The following is an 18,009-nucleotide window of genomic DNA, read 5'->3' as shown; positions in this document are numbered from 1 at the left end:
TCAGTACCACTGATTTTTTATCCAGTGTGTGTGTGTGTGACAGAGACAGAGAGACAGAGAGAGGGACAGATAGGAACAGATAGGGACAGACAGACAGAAAGGGAGAGAGATGAGAAGCATCAATTCCTCGTTGCAGTTCCTTAGTTGTTCATTGATTGCTTTCTCATCTGTGCCTTGACCAGGGGGCTACAGCAAAGCGAGAGACCCCTTGCTCAAGCCAGAAACCTTGGGCTCTACACCAATCTGCATTCCCACCAACAGTACACAAAGGTTCCCTTTTTTCCACATCCTTGTCAACACTTGTTGTTTGTTGGTTTATTAATGACAGCCATCTGACAGGTGTGCGGTGATATCTCATTGTGGTTTTAATTTGCATTTCTCTGATGATTAGTGAAGTTGAGCATCTTTTCAAATATCTCTTGGCCATCTGTATGTCCTCTATGGAGAAGTGTCTAGTCAGTTCATTGCCCATTTTGTTTCTTTTTTCTGTTTTGTTTTGTCTTTTAGGTGAGAGGAGGGGAGATAATGAGGCAGACTCCCTCATGGGCCCCAACCAGAATCCACCTGGCAACCTTATCTTGGGACGATGCTCCAGTACAGAGCCATTTTTAGTACCTGAGGCTGATGCACTCCAATGGAGCTATCCTTAGCACCCAGGGCCACACCCGAACCAATCAAGCCACTGGTTGCGGGAGGGAAAGAAGGAGAGAAGGCAGAGAGGAGTTGGGGAAGAAGCAGATGGTTACTTCTTCTGTGTGCCTGACCAGAAATTGAACCCGGAATGTCCATACGCCAGGTTGATGCTGTATCCACTGAGCTACCAGCCAGGACCTGTTGCCCATTTTTTAAATTGTATTGTTTGGTTTTTTGGTGTTGAGTTGTATAAGTTCTTTATAAACTTTGAATATTAACCCTTTATCACATGTATCTTTGACAAATATGTTCTCCCATTCAGTGGGTTGTCATTTCTATTTTGTGGATGGTTTCTGTTACTATGCAAAAACTTTTTAGTTTGATGCAGTCTTTTTTTTAATTTTTATTTATTTATTCATTTTTAGAGAGAGAGAGGAGAGAGAGAAGGGGGAAGGAGCAGGAAGTATCAACTCCCATATGTGCCTTGACCAGGCAAGCCCGGGGTTTTGAACCAGCGACCTCAGCGTTCCAAGTCGATGCTTTATCCACTGCACCACCACAAGTCAGGCATGATGCAGTCTTATTTGCTTATTTTTTCTTTTGTTTACCTTGCCAGACAAGATATATCAGAAAAAATATTGCTACACAAAATGTCCGACTTTTTGCTGCCAATGTTTTCTTCTTGGATTTTTATGGTTTTGAGTCTAACATTTAAGTCTTTAATCCATTTTGAGTTTATTCTTGAGTATGGTGTAAGGAGTGTAGCTTTATTTTATTTTTTGGCACACATCTGTCCAATTTTCCCAACACCATTTGTTGAATAAACTATCTTTACCCCATTGGTCAAATATTAATTGACCAATAAAGGCATGGGCTTATTTCTGGGCTCTCTATTCTGTTCCATTGATCTATCTGTCTGTTTTTATGCCAGTACCATGCTGTTTTGATTGCTATAGCTTTGCAGTATCAGGTAGCATGATTCCTCCAATTTTATTCTTCCTTCTCAAGATTGCTTTGGCTATTCAAGGTCTTTTGTCGGTCCATATAAATTTTTGGAATATTTGTTCTAGTTCTATGAAATGCACCAGTGGTAACTTGATAAGACTTGCATTGAATCTATATGTTGCTTTTGGTAGCATGGGCATTTTAACCCTTTGGAGTCTTAAAAGTGGAATAAACAAGAGACTGTTGCCGCACCTGCTGAGGTCACACTGTTCCCAGACACTGAGGGAGGCCCTGGGCTAAGGTAGGAGATAATGGTGGACTTTAATTCTGTGTCTGCACCTTATAAGTACAAGGAGATTTGGTTTGGGAGCTTTATTCCTCCTTGGGAATGTAATACTATATTTTGTAATATCTAACATACACCAAGAAAGGAGAAGGAACTGCCAACTAAACTTTGATACAATGTTCGTCCCTTCAAATGTTTATCTCATACTTAATTAACAAGCTCTTTTCAATTTAGACATAAATTTTTATCACATGTTGTTCTCGTACATACATTAAAAGGAAAACAAGAGCAAAATAAGAAGCTCTTTATATTCAGACCCCAAAATTCTAAACCATGTCTGTTTTCAGAGTTGGAAAAGAGCTTTTATTAAATGTCATTTTACTTTTTTCCCCTAAGAGATAGTTCACATAAGTCCATAGCATATTCTGAATACAGATTTTTAAATATAAGACTCTCATTTTGAATGGTACTTCAAAAGGTGTTTATTGTTGTTTTTTAGTTTTTCCATTGATTTGAGAGAGATGAGAATGAAAGGGGGGAGAGAATAAAAGTACAACTGGTTTCACTTAGTTGTTCCATTTAGTTTGTACTCATTGATTGCTTCTCATATGTGCCCTTGTAGCATGCACCGGGTACGAGAACAGACGTCGGAGACTTTCAGGAGTATAGATGTTTCTTTATTGGCCAGTTTAACCTGTGCAGGGGCGAATTCCCAGGTGTCCGGAGACACCGTACCCACAAGGAGCTACAAACGGGAATCGCCCCTGGCGCTTACAGCTAGGTCCTTATATATCCTAAGTAAGCAAGCATTATACAGAAGCAGATGTGGCAGTTACCTATTCGCTAAGGGGGTCGCACACAGCATAGCAACAGGGGCTGGGTCTAGCTCATTGGCGAATTTCAAACATAAACTTCTGATAAGGGTCTCTAACCAATGGAATGCAAACGTTTGTCTTCCTTTGTTCTCAGCTTTACAGGGTCCCTATCATTACCTCCCTGTCTCTGCTCCTACACTCTGGCAATCCCAGCACACTTTCCTGAATCTAACATTTTGATCTTTTCTTGGTCCTTACACCCTGACTGGTGGGGGGGGAGGGTTCAAACCCGCAAACTCTGGTACTCAGGGATGACACTTTATACACTGGGCCATGTGGCCAGGGCACAAAGGTTTTTTGTTTTGTTTTTGTTTTTAAGCTTTTACTTTGAAGTAATTTTGGACCTAACAGTAACTTGCAAAAATAGTACAAAATGTTCCCCTATATCCATTACCCACCTTCCCTCAATGTTCTGAATCACTTTTTAAAAACTGAGTATTATTCACATACCATAAAATTCATCCTTTTAAAATATACAATTAAATGATTTTTAGTATATTCACAAAAATGTGCAACCATCACCACCACCTATCTCAGAACCCTTTCATCACCCTCCCCAAAATACCCTGCCCCCGTTAGCAGCCATTGCCCTCGACTTCTCTCGCTCTTCCAGCCCTCGCAATCAGGAATCCACCTTCTGTCTTGTTTGATGCACTCTTACTCGTATAGGTTAGGCTGAACCACCTCTAAACTAGAGTGGCCTGTGTGATGCCAATGGTATCACCCTCTCTGTCATCAAGAATGCTGGGATGGAGCATTTTATCACAGCGCTCTGCTCCACCGGCCCGTTTTCTTCCAAGCTGCTGACGCCCATCCTGCCAGTGTTGATGCACATGGCAGGCAATGATACCGCCATCCTAACAGCTGCCTGGCTGATGAGAGTGTAATATTTCTCCCAATTTTACAGAGGTTAAAATGTGAAGAAAAAAAAAAGAATTCACATCTTAAAACCAATGAAATACTATACTAAAAAGAGGTTATATGGGACATTTCCATTTTACTAACATCATTGTCAAGCATTGTATCATCATATGTTTATATTGTCATTTGATCCCTTGCCCATCTTCTGGCAAACCCATTGGCAATACAGCTGAGTAAATACGAGATAGGAAAGAGGATAGTGAAGAGTTTTCACCCTAGGGTACAATGGGCATTGATCATTGAAAGAGCTGCTCTGCTCCCATTTCAGAGCCTTCTTGGAGCAAAGGGACTTAAGGAGCAGTGCTTAGTAGGGGCTGGGGTGTGGAGGTTAGCCTCATAAAGGTGGGAGGGGGACAGCAGGCTTCTAATCCTCACCTCAGGAGTTCGCTGCCAAGACAGGTGCTGGTCACTGCCTGATTGCCCATTTCCCACCCTTTTCTGCCCTGCTCTGTACCTGGGCAGGCTGACTGCCACAGGCTGCATTCTTAGGTAATTCTAGTCCTCTGGTTTCCTGAGGGTTTGGTCCATGGGAGGGAGTTCAGAAAGTGGGAAGAGCAAGTAGGCAGGATAGTTCTCTTCCCCACCCGCACCTACTCCCACTACCTCCGGGGAGTGAGGGCCACGGTTTTGGCACTAGGTCCTTCCCTCAGCCACATTCCTGTTGGGCAGTGCCTCTATCTGAGCGACAGCTCCTGTTCAGTTCTGGTAAGAGCTCCTTCCCCTATCAGAACTTCCCTGTATATAGTTCCTGGATGCTTGTACAGCCCTTGTCTGCATCCTGAATCTTCCCCCCGCCTTTGCAAATAATCCCTTTGCCATATAGTCCCTTCCATGACCTCTTGGAGTACACCATTTGTTTTCTTTTTTTTTTTTTTTTTTTTTTAAACTTATTTATTTATTTTTTACAGAGACAGAGAGTGAGTCAGAGAGAAGTATAGACAGGGACAGACAGACAGGAACAGAGAGAGATGAGAAGCATCAATCATTAGTTTTTTTTCAATGCGCGTTGCAACACCTTAGTTGTTCATTGATTGCTTTCTCATATGGGCCTTGACTGTGGGCTTTCAGCAGACCGAGTAACCCCTTGCTGGAGCCAATGACCTTGGGTTCAAGCTGGTGGGCTTTTCCTCAAACCAGATGAGCCCTCACTCAAGCTGGCGATCTCGGGGTCTTGAACCCGGGTCCTCTGCATCCCAATCCGACGCTCTATCCACTGCGCCACCACCTGGTCAGGCTACACCATTTGTTTTCTGCTGAAACACTCAATCCTTCTCCCAAGGGGAGTGACTTACAAAGAGCTTGAGTGCCTCTCTCTCTCTCATCTCTCTTCCTTTCTGGATCCATGCCCCCTGTAGCAGGCTCCCAGTCCTCTCTTCTACATGACACAGTCTGACTGGGCCGGGTTCAGTTTCTGCAATAGGGAGGTCTGCAGGTGGGGCCCAGAATGTTAAATTCAGGGGGGAGATATTAAAAAGTCCAGTTTTGTCTACAGTTCTCAAAGCTGTATTCTACAATCCAGTTTAAGCAATAAAAAGTTAAGATTTTTGAGCCCTAGGATCTATTTCTCAGTTGGTTCTGAACTCAGAAGGTAGGGGACATTCATCATTGGCCCCTTTAAATCCCAATAACCACTCTCAAATTTAAATCTTCAATTTCAGAACCACATAGACAGCTGTCTTGTCGTTTCTCAAGCTGCTTAGATAATTATCCAACTTAAATCTCTTCCAGTGTACCCTATTACATTCTGCTGTACCCCTCTCCACCCGGCTGCTCATGCCAGAAACATGAAAGTCATTCTTGACGCCTCCTTCTTCACCTTTATATACACACATATATTTTCAAATATTGTACAGCCTGTCTATGAACAGATGATTAATCCTTTCACCAGTCTCCACCAACACTACTACAACCTCAGTACAAGCCACCATGAACTCTTGCCTGGAACACAGTAACAGCTTTTTAAAAAGTTTTAAGGTGAAAACAAACTGAAGAGACAAAAGTTAGCCTATTTCCTCAGTCTGAGATGTATCGTGAAGCTTCCAGTAAGTCTAAAATAGCTAAGAAACATTTACTCTAGTTTAGACGGGCTAGAATCTGAACCTTTTTCTAAGAGGAAGTGACATATTTAAGTGAAAGCACCTAACTACAGGCCTTAAAACAACAAAAAATAGCCTGACCAGGCGGTGGTGCAGTGGATAGAGCGTCGGACTGGGATGCAGAGGACCTGGATTCAGGACCCCAAGGTTGCCAGCTTGAGCGTTGGCTCATCTGGTTTGAGCAAGAGCCCACCAGCTTGAACCCAATGTCACTGGCTCCAGCAAGGGGTTCCTTGGTCTGCTGGAGGCCCACGGTCAAGGCACATATGAGAGAGCAATCAATGAACAGCTAAGGTGTTGCAATGCACAATGAAAAATTAATGATTGATGCTTCTCATCTCTCTCCGTTCCTGTCTGTCTGTCCCTATCTATCCCTCTCTCTGACTCACTCTCTGTCTCTGTAAAAAAATAAATAAATAAATAAAAATTTAAAAAAAAAAAGAGCCTCAGTGTTTGGAGTCATGGGAACCATGGAGGGTGATGCTCCCCATTTACTACAGGTTTGCGAGTGCTCCCTAGGATGCAGACTGAGCTAAACCTGGTAGCCAACAATAGCATGACTGTCCTAGGAGTGCGTAGTAAGGAGGATACCTTGGCCCAAGGATCCTCCAGGGCTCGCTGCCCAAGTCCGTTGCTGCTGCGGTTTGAATTATGTGTCCCAAAAAGATAAGGTCTAATCATAACCCCCCAGTACCAATAAATGTGGACTTATTTGGAGATAGGCTCATTACAAATGTATTTAGTTAAGAGGTGGTCATACTGAATAAATGTATGACTGGTGTTCTTATAAGAAGAAATGAAGAAACACAGACACATATGAAGACAGAGGTACCAGCCACCAACCAAGCAACACCTAGCATTACCAAAAGCTAGAAAAGGCAGAAAGGATCCCCCACAAGAGCCTCTGAAAGGAGCATGGCCCTGCAGAACCCTGACTTCAGGTTTCTGGCCTCTAAAACCGGGAGATCATAAATGTCTGTAGTTTTAAGCTATCCAGTTTGTGGTACTTTTCTTCATTACAGAAGCCCTAGGAAATGAATAAACCAGCATTTAGGAATTTAATCCTCTACAGCAGGGGTTGGCAAACTATGACCCATAGACTCACAGCTCGCCCACTGCCTGTTTTTACATGGCCCATGATCTATGAACTTTTTTTTTTCAGAAGAACATTTTTTTTTTTTTTTACAGAGACAGAGAGAGAGTCAGAGAGAAGGATAGACAGGGACAGACAGGAACGGAGAGATGAGAAGCATCAATCATCAGTTTTTTCTTTGCGACACCTTAGTTGTTCATTGATTGCTCTCTCATATGTGCCTTGACCAGGGACTACAGCAGATCAAGTGACCCCTTGCTCGAGCCAGTGACCTTGGGTCCAAGCTGGTGAGCCTTGCTCATACCAGATGAGCCCGCACTCAAGCTGGCAACCTCGGGGTCTCGAACCTGGGTCCTAGGCATCGGCATCCCAGTCTGACGCTCTATCCCCTGCGCCACCACCTGGTCAGGCTCAGAAGAACATTTGAAATCAATTTTAGGATACAGAATATTAACTTTGAGATTCAGGTAAGTGAACTGTTATCTTCCAAAAAAAGAATTGCATTCTTCTCATTAGTAGATCTGCATTACAAAGAAATTATACTCAATTATTATTATAAATTGCATCATTTTAAAATGTGCAGAAACTTGTTCTTGTTCCTTGAGTACCTATAGCTACACTTTTGCCACTTGGCCTACATAGCTTAAACATTTTCTATCTGACTTTTTACAGAAAAAGTTTGTTAAACTCTGCCCTGGAGAAATTTCAGCATCATCTTCTCATTCAGCCATGAGACTTTCTAAGCATCAGTGAAAACATATTAATTATGATAAAGAGGCTTTATTTGTATCTGTTTTCATTTTATGTAAATTTTTTTGCATGTTTTAAAAATAACAGCTTTACCGAGATATAATTCACACACTATACAATGTACCCATTTAAAATGTATAGTTCAATAGTTTTATCGTATATTAAGAATTTTGGCCCTGTTGGCTCAGTGGTAGAACATCAGCCTGGCATATGGAAGTCCCAGGTTCAATTCCAGGTCAGGGCACACAGGAGAAGCGCCCATCTGCTTCTCCAACCTTTCCCCTCTCCTTCCTTTCTATCTCTCACTTCTCCTCCCATAGCCAAGGCTCCATTGGAGAAGTGACCATGTGCTTCTCCACTCCTATCCCTTCTCTCTTTCTCTCCAATCTCTCTTTTTTTCCCCTCCCACAGCCATGGCTCAATTGGCTCAAGTGAGTTGGCCCCAGGTGCTGAGGACGGCTCCATGGCCTCCACCTCAGGCACTAAGAAATAGGTCTGGTTGCAATGGAGCAGAGCATTGCTCCATAGTGGGTTTGTCAGGTGGATCCCGGTTCGGCACATGTGGGAGTCTGTCTCTCTGCCTCCACTAACTCTCACTAAAAAATAAAAATAAAAAAATTTACAATCATCACCATGATCAATTTTCGAACACTTTCAGCATCCCACAAAGAAATTTAAGCCTGACCAGGAGGTGGCACAGTGGATAGCACATCGGACTGAGCGCAGAGGACCCAGGTTTGAAACCCTGAGGTCACCAGCTTGAGCATGGGCTCATCTGGCTTGAGGACAGGCTCATTCAACTTGAGTGCAGGATCATAGACATGACCCCAAGGTTGCTGGCATGAGCCCAAATGTTGCTGGCTTGAGCAAGAGGTCATTGGCTCACCTGGAGCCCCCCAGTCAAGGCACATGTGAGAAAGCAATCAATGAACAACAAAAGTGCTGCAATTACGAGTTGATGTTTCTCATCTCTCTCCCTTCCTGTCTGTCTGTCCCTATATGTTCCTCTCTCTGACTCTCTCTCCGTCAAAAAAAAAAAAAAAGAAAAAATTTAATACTCACTTTACTCATTAGTGCCCATGTTCCTCCAGCCCCACACCCTCTAGCCCTAGGCAACCATTAATTTACTTTCTGTCTATGAAATTGTCTATTCTGGACATTTTCATATACAGTTGACCCTTGAACAACCTGGTTTTAGAGATGCAGTTGAAAATCTGCATAGAACTTTTGACTCCGCAAAACCTTAACTAATAGCCTACTGCTGACTGGAAGCCTTACTGATAAAATGAACAGTCAGTCAATTGACATATATTCTGTATGTTTTATGTATTATATACTGTATTCTCACAATAAAGTAAACTAGATGAAATGTTAAGAAAACCATAGGAAGAGAAAATACACATACAATTTTTATTTTAAAAAATCCACATGTAAGTGGACCTGTGTAGTTTAAACCCATGTTGTTCAAGGGTCAACTGTACATTTTCCATGTTACTTTTCTACATTTGGTTTCATTGATCTTAATTTTCTTTCAATATTTTACAAGAACAAAAAGAATACCAGAAGTGTGAGCTTTAGAAGGCTTAGACTTCTCTGATGTTTCTTTCCCAACAAGAAATTTAGCCCACAGATATGGCCCCACTAGCTACATGTCCTACATCAACTAGAAATTTCCTGGACTTTCCCTTACAAAAATGTTACAGTGCTGAGTGTTCTGAGGTCAGGAAACAGTCACCCATCGCACAGGGATCCTAAACCTTTAAAGGTGTAGCTTTTTGAATTGTAACATGTCAGGAATCAGCCCAAATATCTATCATAGTTTGTTGGTGATGTGATTCTCTGAAATAGGAAGAAAAACTGGTAAAAAGAAAATTACTTATACAAATTGCCCTTGAGAAATATGGCATAATTGTTAATGTGTTTGTTTATGTGACAGAGACAGAGAGAGGGACAGATAGACAGACAGACAGAAAGAGAGAGAGATGAGAAGCATCAATTTTTCATTGCAGCACCTTAGTTGTTCATTGACCGCTTTTTCATATGTGCCTTGACCAGGGGGCTATAGCAGAGCAAGTGACCCCTTGCTCAAGCCAGCGACCATGGGGTCATGTCTATGATCCCACCTCAAGCCAGCAACCGCACGCTCAAGCTGGTGAGCCAGCGCTCAAGCCAGATGAGCCTGCACTCAAGCCAGTGACCTCGGGGTTTCAAATCAGTGTCCTCCACATCCCACATCCCAGTTTGATTCTCTATCCACTGCGCCACCGTCTGATCAGGCTTGTTAACTATTTCATATTCACTAAGGTGAAATTCTTTCAGAATCAAGACTTTTAAAAAAGTCTTACTTGGACTCACTAATGATTTGCTTTTATTAATGATAATAGGTCCTCTGACTGGAAACCACCACTTCACCTTATTTGTCATAGTAATTACCTATAATGACTTCTAATGGGCTTTTGGGCTCTTTCCTCACTCATTAAATCCCATAGCATTTAAATTACCACATCTATTGTTCCGGTTATCTATGGCTACAGAACAAACCACTCCCAAGCTCACTGGCTTAAAACAACAACAATCAATTTATTATTGCTGTGATTTCCATGGGTTGGGAATTCAGGAAAAGCTCCACTGGGTGGTTCTGCCTTAGGATTCCTCATGCAGTTGCAGTCAGTGGCAGGCGCTAGAAGAGTGGGAATAGGAAAAGCTTGCAGTAGCTGGGCATCTCTCTTTCTCCATGTCTGGAGGCTTCTCCATGTGCTCTGTCTACATGGGTTAGCTTGTGCTTTCTCACAGCATGGTGGTCTCAGGGTGGTAATGTTTCTTACACTGTGGCCTATGACTCTAATGCAGGATCCAGCAAATCATACAGAATCTGCACCACCTTTTCTGACCTAGCCTGTAAAGTCACATAATGTCACTTTCACCATACTTTACTGGTCAACCACTCACTAAGGTTTGGCCCAAATTCAAAGAGAGAGGACACAGAAATTCAATTCTTCGTGGGAAGCCTTTATAGAAAGGTTTTAAAACTGCCGTTATCTATGCAGAAGACATTTTTGGTGTATGCAATAATTACTTCTTTGAGAGACATGATTTCATTTTTCCTTTTACTTTCTTGAATTGTTCCCCTCTTTCCTAACCCCCTTAAAATGTTTACAAAATATTTCAGCTCTAAATATTTTTTCTGGGTACTTATGTGTTCTGTAAATAGATTAATTCTTGCACCAGGCCCAAATATTTCCGGCTGTTCTGTTCTAGTCTGGCTATTTCCTGTTTGGTTGACTTTTATTTCCTGTACTCTTGTCAGAGGGTTTGTCAAAGTTGTAAACTTCAATTCTGGTCTATTTCTAAATCTGCCAGTGGTCTTCAACAACCGTATGCGTAGAGTAAATGTCAGTATTATACAGGAAGTGAAAATTGAAATAATACATCTTAACTTAATATTAATAGAATTAAATGCCTTCTTTAAGAAAATACATATTTTAGTAGAGACCATTTTTCAGGAGTTTGGATTTCAAAGAATCAGTTCACCTTCTCTGTGGTGAATTGCTCTGGGCCATTGTTTGGATCATTGAGCCTCAAAGATCTTACTTCCAAGTGATTAGAAGCCTAGCTAGAATTCTTTCTTTTAGAGACAGTTCTATATTTCTTAAATTGTTTTGGACTTCAAACAACAGTAACCTCAACTCAAGTGGCTTAAACTATAAGGAAATATGTATTGTCTCATATAACTAGGAGTCTGAGGTGGACTGGTTCCAACTCAGCAGCTAACCATGTCATCCAAAACTCAAGATTCCTTCTAAATCTTTTTGTACTACTATCTTCTACATATTGGCCTTACTTTTAACTCATGGGCTCAAAATGGTTTCTATAGTTCTCTTGTCACATGTAAACACAGTAAAGTCCAGTGAATTCCTGGGTGTCTCTTTTTATGAATGAAAAATATTCCAGGATCTCCCCAGCAAATTCCCCTTCTGTTCCATTGGTCAAAAGTATACCATTTGCAGCCTTGGCCGGTTGGCTTAGTGGTAGAGTGTTGGCCTGGCGTGTGGAAGTCTCAGGTTCGATTCCCGGTCAGGGCACACAGGAGAAGCGCCCATCTGCTTTCCACTCTTCCCCCTCTCCTTCCTCTCTGTCTCTCTCTTCTCCTCCTGCAGCCAAGGCTCCATTGGAGCAAAGTTGGCCCAGGCTGCTGAGGATGGCTCCATGGCCTCCACCTCAGGCACTAGAATAGCTCCCGCTGCAACTGAGTGACACCCCAGGGGCCGAGCATCGCCCCCTGGTGGGCACACCCAGTCAGGCACATGCAGAGTCTGTCTGACTGCCTCTCCCCTTCTAACTTCGGAAAAATACAAAAAAAAGAAGTATAGCATTTGCCCATTCCTAGACCACTCTCGGCTCAAGAATGGGATTACCATGATTGACTTAACAGATACATCTGGCATCTGGATCAGGGTAGACTACCCAAACGAAATCAACAGTCTATTAAAAAGGAGGAAGGGAAAAAAAAAAAAGGAGGAAGGGAAAAAGAATGATAGACAAGGGGTCTTTAAATATTTGGATCTACTGTACTACAGAGATAAATTCCCCTCCCCTGGAGTTCCTAGATCATTGTATGGCCCCCAAATTATTATGATACAGTTGTTCAAAGCAGAAACCTAGCAGTTCTCATTACCCATGTCTCCCAAACATTGATTCCCCAAAGCCACTGCCTTAATTCAACACTTACCTTCTCTCCTCTCCATTATGCCAAATACATTCCCTACTAGTTATTGCCTCTAGTCTTGCACTTTCCCCAGTCCATCTTCCACATTGTTGAGAGGGTAAGATTTCTCTGGTGAATTTTCTCACTGGAGCTCAAATGCTAAAAATGGAATTAGATGTTACTTTCACTGTCTACTTCCTCCAGCGTGTGAAATTTGTTTCCTGGCTGCAGAAGCATGAACGAGTTCAGGTGCAAAGAGGTTCAAGAGACAAATGTGAAAGCAAGGTGGAATAGCCATCTGTTTCTGTCATCAGCCTGGTGACGTTAGAAAAAGGGTTAGAGCCAAAAACTAAAGGAAGTGTATTTGTGATAGGGTCTGTGAGACTTTGGGCACAACCAGTCCTTTTTGAAGCATAGGCAGCAAAGTATGAAATAGTGTTGGACAGAAGGGGCGGTCTTTTGGCTTAGCAAAGCAGGAGAGAAGATTCCATGACCCATTGTATCCTGTCCCTCCTATTTCAGCACTAACTACCATATATAATATATATATATCAGAATGGCAGATCTGTGTCCCACTAAACTGTAAGGTCATTGATGCTGGGACATAATCTATCCTTTGTATTGCTAGTGCCTAACACAGGGCTTGACATGTGGCAAGTACTTAATCACTGACTAATTCAACATTTATTTATTTACTTATTTATTTAGATGAAAGGAGGGGTGATAGTGAGGCAGGCATGCCCCTTGACTGGGATCCACCTGGCAACCCTGTCAGAGGTCAATGCTTAAGTATGATGCTTGAGTACCAAAATATTTTTAGCACCTGAGGCTGATGCACTTAGACAAACCAAGCTACCCTCAGTGCCTGGGGCCATGCTCAAACCAACTGAGTCACTGGCTGTGGGAGGAAAAGAGTAAGGCAGGAGGAGGAAGCAGATGGTCACTCCTCCTGTGTGCCTTGACTGGGTATCAAACCTGGGATGTTCATATGCCAGGCCAACACTCTACCCACTGAACCACCAGCCAGGGCCTAATTCAACATTTCTAAGTTTAATTTTCATTTATAACCACTCAGAAGAGTGATGTGACTATGATCACATCAAAAGCTTAAGGCAAAAATAAAAATGTTAGAAAATATACTCAGTAATATGAAAGTATAATTTTATGGTTTACAATATTGATCTATCACTTTTAATAAGCACTAAATAAAAACAAATGTGCATATGCTTGCTATGAAAATGAAATAGTTCTATGTGGAATAACCAAAATTAGGTTTAATATATTTTGAACTTCATTAGAGCTTTTGACAGTTTGCTATCAATATTAGACAAAATATTTAGATTGGATTATTAGATTAAAATTATGCTTGTCAGGGATAGAGTGCCAATCTGGAACACAGAGGACCCAGGTTCGAAACCCCAAGGTCACTGGCTTGAATGCGGGTTCATCTGGCTTGAGCCCTAGCTCACCAGCTTGAGCATGGGGTTGCTGGCTTGAGGGTAGGATCATAGACATGACCCCATGGTCACTGGCTTGAGCCCAAGGTTGCTGGCTTGAAGCCTAAGGTTGCTGGCTTGAGCCCAAGGTTGCTGGCTTGAGCAAGTGGTCACTCACTCTGCTGTAGCCCCCCTCCCCCGTCAAGACACATATGAGAAAGCAATCAATGAACAACTAAGGAACCACAACGAAGAACTGATGCTTCTCATCTCTCTCTCTTCCTGTCTGTCTGTCCCTCTCTCTCTCTCTCTCTGTCAAAAAAAAAAAAAAATGCTTGTCCTCAATCTCAGTTGTTAGATAAAAGAAGATATTTTTATGTGGTAATTTAGAAAGCATAACCTGCTGCTCATAATCCCATTTTTCCAACTTTGCCATACAATGTTAACATAAAATCAGTTTTTTAACCTCATTAAGGCCTACAAACATTGGAACTATTCCCACTTTCCTAGGACATCCATTGTCTAGCTAACTTCCTTCCTTAAAAAAGATCTTAGGATAAAAACTAATTAGCAACACAGGAAAATGTGAATAGTATAATATCAAGTGGAAAATAAAAACAGGCTACCAAATTTTATATCTGTATAGTATTCGTGCTTGGAGATACTAAATATTCAATAAAAATGACATGAGGATAGATATTTTTTTACACAGGGATGGGGATGATGTCATTTTAACTGACTCTCATTTTCTCTGCTTTAAGTTTTTACCATGATCAAGCGGTAGCAGGAGGAAGAAATTAAGGCCTACATATGAAAAAGCTCTGGAAGGGAATAAACACACATTCACACATGCACATAAATGATATTTGTATTAGTGAGGCAGAATTATAGGTCATCTTTCTTCCTTATCCAATCTTTCTTTATATGTATATTTTTGATGTTGTGATTTTAAAATAAAAATTTTAGCAAAAAATTAAGGATTTTGAATATTTTAAAATAACTTATTAACTGGTTGGCTCAGCTTGCTCTTATGCTATTAAATTTATGATTTTGGTATTTGTCTTAACATAATTATATTATAGGTCCCTACAGCCATAGTTACCTACCTTTTTGGATGGGGACCTTGTGCCTCTTTCTCTCTCTCTCTCTTTTTTTAGTAGTAGTAGCATCTAATATCCAATGGAAATATATTGTCACACACATCAATACTGGAATAATTCAAAGTGTAACAATTTATATTTCATTAGACACTTACTAAGCATCTACAATACACAGGGCAGTGTACTTAACCATTATAGGGAATAAACGATGAATAAGACACAGTCAATGCCTTTAATAATAATAATAATCAGTTCTTTAAAAAGTTGAAGAACTAATCTTTACTTTTTCCACAAAGATGTTGAATTGAAGGTTTGGGAGAAAAGAGCTTAAAAGAAAGACACAGAATCTGGGAATGCTAAGCACTCCAGATGTTAGCATTTTAATTAGTAAGATTATGGCTATTAGTTAGCTAACAAAATGTTTTTATATTGCTTTATATCTCAGGTCATATTTGGAAATACAATGTGGTATAGGGAAAAAAGAGAACTAAGAGTTTGGAGGTCAAGTTTCAAGTCCCAGCTCAAGAACTAACTAGCTACATGAACGTGGACAAAATACTTAAATTTTCTGTGCCTCCATTTCATATGTAAAATGAAGGGGTGAACTAAACAATCTATAGGGTTCTTTTCAACCTTAAAACCGACTGTCCTTTGTTGAAGCATATCAGAAACATCATATGATGTTTAGGAGATGATGACTTTATTACCAGTTCTGGAAAATGCTAATTCTAACCCTGTACCAGTGATGACTAGATCTTGTGCTTGTGAAACACCAGTTATTACAGTTACAGAAACCAAGTTAGTATACTGTGTCATACTTCCAAGTAGTGCTACACATGGAAAACTAGCATATACAGTACTATAGGACTTATGCACTATAAACAAAAATAAAGATAAAAAAAAAGAGGCATTTTAAAAATGAATGTTTGATGACTGCTTCTTAGAGTTTTCACATACTAAGATTTCATTTCTCTGGGTGTTCACAAATCTCGTGTTTCAGTTCCTTAAATGAAAATAGGTGAGCAGGGCAGGTTTCCTCACAGCTATAGTTCACACTGGGGACTGTTCCTTTCCCCTCAAGTTTGCTGTAGACATGAGGGAGCATGAGCTGGTGATGGGGAGGAAGGAAAAGAAGCAAAACTGATGATGGAAGGATCTGGGTCTGCTGCCATACTCTACATTATTTATGAATTTTTTAGATTCATCTATATATTCCCATTTTCCTGAAAGCAATTGCTGCTACATCAGCAGTTTTCCAAATTAGAAATCTGGGACTTGTGACTCCTGGTTCTTCTTAATTCCCTCTATCCAGTTGGACACCAAGGGCTTTAACTTCTCTTCGTAGTACTCGTGTTCCCTTCTTCTCCACTTCCATATTCAATATCCTGGTCTGTTTCAGGCTCACATTTGTTTCACTCCAATAATCTCTCTCTCTCTCTGTTTCTTTTTTTTTTCTTCTTTAACAGATATTTTTGTTTTGCTTTAATATTTTTCAGAGAAGAAGGGGGTGGAGAGAGAAACATCAATTCATTGTTCTACGAAGTTGTGCCATTGATTGCTTCTCACATGTGCCCTGACCAGGGCTCAAACTGTTGACCTCAGTGCTCCAGGCTGACAGTTTATCAACTGTGCCACTGGCCAGGTCTGTTTTTAACATTTTTTTATTTATTGATTTTAGAGAGAGAGGAAAAGAGAGAGAGACATCAATTTGTTGTTTCACTTATTTATACATTTATTGGTTTATTCTTATATGTACCCTAACTGGGGATTACACCCACAACCTTGGCACACTGGGATGATGCTCTAGTCTAACCAACTGAACTACCCAGCCAGAGCACAAGACCGTCTTTCCTCATGTATAAGACACACCTTAATTTTGGGGCCCAAAATTTAAAGAAAAATGTATTACATAAAGTTATTGAACTCAAGTTTTATTCATCATAAAATTCATACAACTCCTCTTCACTGTCAAAACTCCCATCCATTAGCTTGTCCTCATCTGTGTCTGATGATGAATCATTGTCTTCATATATTGCCTTGTCTTCAATTCCATCTATGGCATTTGAAATGCCACAACCACTGTCTAAGACGCACCCAGTTTTTAGACCCCAGTTTTTCAAAAAAGAGTGCGATGATTTTTTTTTTAGATTTTTATTTATTCATTTTTAGAGAGAGGGGAGAGAGAGAGAAGGGGGGAGGAACAGGAAGCATCAACTCCCATATGTGCCTTGACTTGGCAAGCCCCGGGTTCTGAACTGGCGACCTCAGCATTCCAGGTCGACGCTTTATCCACTGCGCTACCACAGGTCAGGCAAAAAGAGTGCATCTTATACATGGGGGAATATGGTTAATTTCTTAATGGAGGCTTTTTATGCTACCAGTCCTGAAACACTTGTCTCCATCACAGCACTAAGAACTTGCAAAATATCTCCATTGTCTCAGAGATAAAACCAAAGTACTCCTTACAGCCTATCCATTACCATATTTAAACCTTATTTCTCTCTATTTCCTAGAATATATTCATGTTAGTTAATATAATGCTATAACAAAGAGACCTAAATGCCATTTAATTCAGTATCCGAGTTCCAAGCTGCTCCATGCAATCATATAGGTTATTTCCATTTTTGTTTCTCAATCATAACCTCTAGGACTGTCCTCAAAAATTGAGTGGAATGGCCCTGGCTGGTTTGCTCAATGGATAGAGCATGGGCCTGGTGTGTAGATATCCCAGGTTCAATCCCCAGTCAGGGCACATATAAGGAGCGATCACCTGTTTCTCTTCCCTTCCTTTTCTCCTTTCTCTCTCTCTTCCTCAAGTGTCGACTCTGGTGCTGAGGATAGCTTGGGCAGTCTGAGCACCAGCCTCAGGCACTAAAAATAGCTTGGATGATTCAAGCATCAGCCCCAAATAGAGGTTGCTGAGTGGATCCCATTCAGGACTCATGTGGGAGTCTGTCTCACTATCTTCCCTCTTTTCACTTAAAAAAAATTGAGTGGAATATGCATCACAGGGCCTCTTTTTAGCCCTAGGGAAGGCAAAAAAAAAGAAGCAGGCTCACCATCTGAAAGTCTCTGTCTAGGAATGGGTGGGCACATATCTCTACTCCCAGGAAGCTGGGAGATATAGTGCAGTTGAGCAACTACTTATCAAGCTACAGTTAATACAGGA

This window comes from Saccopteryx leptura, chromosome 3 (genome assembly GCF_036850995.1).
Source record: "Saccopteryx leptura isolate mSacLep1 chromosome 3, mSacLep1_pri_phased_curated, whole genome shotgun sequence".
NCBI classification, from domain to species: domain Eukaryota; kingdom Metazoa; phylum Chordata; class Mammalia; order Chiroptera; family Emballonuridae; genus Saccopteryx; species Saccopteryx leptura.
This window is presented reverse-complemented; position numbering follows the sequence as displayed.